Source organism: Chiloscyllium plagiosum, unplaced genomic scaffold, assembly GCF_037043375.1.
Source record: "Chiloscyllium plagiosum isolate Xiang-an unplaced genomic scaffold, Cpla_swu_hap1 HiC_scaffold_10, whole genome shotgun sequence".
NCBI lineage: Eukaryota > Metazoa > Chordata > Chondrichthyes > Orectolobiformes > Hemiscylliidae > Chiloscyllium > Chiloscyllium plagiosum.
This window is the reverse complement of record NW_028270148.1, coordinates 17547683-17550570: the sequence shown is the minus strand read 5'-3', so window position 1 is coordinate 17550570 and position 2888 is coordinate 17547683.

The following is a 2888-nucleotide window of genomic DNA, read 5'->3' as shown; positions in this document are numbered from 1 at the left end:
CTGACAGCGCACGCCGCCCTAGCGTTCACTGATTGGCCAGCACTAACCAATACGACCTACCGTCAGTGGCCACAACTGTCACTCATCGAATACGTTCCATCCTCTGTCGTATTTCATTGGTCAAGGTTCGTCCCGCCCCTAGTTCGCATTCAATTGGTCATTTCAACAACCACTCATTTCGGGTGGTCAAAGTCATTGGACGAACACTGTCATTGGACTCATTGGACACTTCATCGAACCGTCATTCTATTGGCCACTTTAACCGTCATTCATTCCTGACACGGCCAGTCTTCGACCGTCACTCAATGTTCAGCTCGAGCCTCACCCTTCTCAGCCGCCCCTCCATTCTCACCTATTGGCCAGAACTAGCCGCATAAGCCGACACGCATTGGCCAGATGAACCGTCACCCAAGCGAGATGCCATCGGCCGTTGGCTAAAGCCAACTCCCACCCGCTCCACCTTCGTTCAATTGGGCGGCTGTGTCTCAATGAACTGTCAGTCATTCAGCGTTTACCCATCTCCTCCCAAAAAAGCCGGCTGGTTCGCGCCCTTCAATCGATCGCTGGCTGTCACCCGTGTTCCCGCCTCAGACAGCCGTTAGTCAGCGCGAGACCCCAACTGTCAGTCTCAGGAGCTCGAGCACGTGTCTCGAGCGCTGTCAGGAAAAGACAAAGAGATTTCCGATGAATAGTACAATCCTCTGGGCGACGCCCTGCTAAACCCGCGAATTAGAGTGGGTATTTCTGCTCTTTCCTATTAATAAAGGAGTTATTACCTATTGCCTTTCTACACACTGGCATACCATGTGGGCGGCACGGTGGCACAGTGGTTAGCACTGCTGCCTCACAGCGCCAGAGATCCGGGTTCAATTCCCGACTCAGGCGACTGACTGTGTGGAGTTTGCACATTCTCCCCGTGTCTGCGTGGGTTTCCTCCGGGTGCTCCGGGAGCAACCCATTTCCTCCCACAGTCACAAAGATGTGCGGGTTAGGTGAATTGGCCATGCTAAATTGCCCGTAGTGTTAGGTAAAAGGGGTAAATGTAGGGGTATGGGTGGGTTGCGCTTCGGCGGGTTGGTGTGGACTTGTTGGGCCGAAGGGCCTGTTTCCACACTGTAAGTAATCTAATCTAATCTGTAAGTAATCTAATCAAACACGGAATGCAACAAAGGACTGCAGATGCTGTAGGTCACAAAAAAAGAACAGAATTTGCTGGCGACACTCAGCGGGTCTGGCAGCATCAGTGCGAAGAAAGTAGTTAACGTTCCGAGTCCTTATCAGAACTGCCAGCAGCTAGGAAAAAGTGGTATTTAGGCTAAAGGCGAAGTTGGAGAGGGGATGTGAGTGGACAGGTGGAGGTGGAGCCCAGAGGGAGAGATATGAAAGGGGGACAAATATGGAGATTGTGGATACCAGAATAGAACAAGAAAAGTTGAATAAGTGATAAGAGCTAATTCACTTAAGCTCTACTGAAAGTAACATATATAGTGTGACATGGAGGTGCTGGTGTTGGACTGGGGTGCCCACTTCACCTGAAGAAGGAGAAGCACATCGAAAGATTGTGATTTCAAATAAACCAGTTGGACTGTAACCTGATGTTGTGTGACTTTTGACCGTATAATGTGACAATAGGCCTCGGAGTAGACGAGAATAGGTGACAATACTAAAAGCAAACCATTGTGCTGTTGCTGTCTAGCATACTGACCTCGACATTGCAGAGGCTGCATACCAGCTCTGGGCACAACCTCTGTCTGACTGGGCCTGGGCCATGACCCCCACCATCGAACATCAGACTATTGTGTGCATGACTGTAACTAACCTCATCTCATCTGGGGATCTCCCCGCAACAGCCTCCCAGCTCACAAGTCTCCAATCCTGCTTCTACCTTTTCCTCAAAATCCACATACAAGACTGCTCAGGCAGACCCACTGTTGCTACTTCTTCCTGACCCGCTGACTGATTTCTTCCTAAAACAAAACAGAAGAACTCCGAATGTTTAAATCAGAAACAAAAACAGAAAACTCCAGACCCTTCTGGCGGAGGGTCACTAGACTTGAAACGTTAACTCTGATTTCTCTTCACAGATCCTGCCAGAGCTGCTGAACTTTTCCAGCAATTTCTGTTTTTATTTCTTCCTACATTGACTTTTGGAGTACTGTGGAGAAAGTGAGAAACTTACCTGCACTTCCACCGATGTCATCTACTGTTTCTGTTGCACCTGATGTGGGTCTCCTCTCCATCGGGAAAACAGGACGCCAATTGCGGATCATTTCAGAGAACGCCTCTGCCACACCAGCACCAACCAACCTCACCGTCCCGTGGCTGAACACTTCTGGCATGGATTGAGGATTGGCTGTCTGACAGAAGGCAGAGAATTGAGATAAAAGATTCTTTTTAGGAATGGCAGCTAGTGACAAGTGGTGTCCTGCAGGGTTCAGTGTTGGGGCCGCAGCTGTTCACTTTATATATTAATGATCTGGATGAAGGGACTGGGGGCATTCTGGCGAACTTCATCGATGATACAAATCCATGTGAGCAAATGTGAGGTCTTGCACTTTGGAAAAAAGAATACAGGCATGGGCTATTTTCTAAACGGTGAGAAAATTCATAAAGCCAAAGTACAAAGCGATCTGGGAGTGCTAGTCCAGGATTCTCTAAAGGTTGACTTGCAGGTTGAGTCTGTGGTTAAGAAAGCAAATATAATGTTGTAATTTATCTCAATAGGGTTGGAATGTAAAAACAGCTATGTGATCCTGAGACTTTAAAAAGCTGCAGGGAGGCCCCATTTAGAATATTGTGTCCAATTTTGGACTCCACACTTCAGGAAGGACATATTGGTCTAGTGTCTAGTGGAGATTCACATGGATGTTCCCTGGAATGGTAGGCCT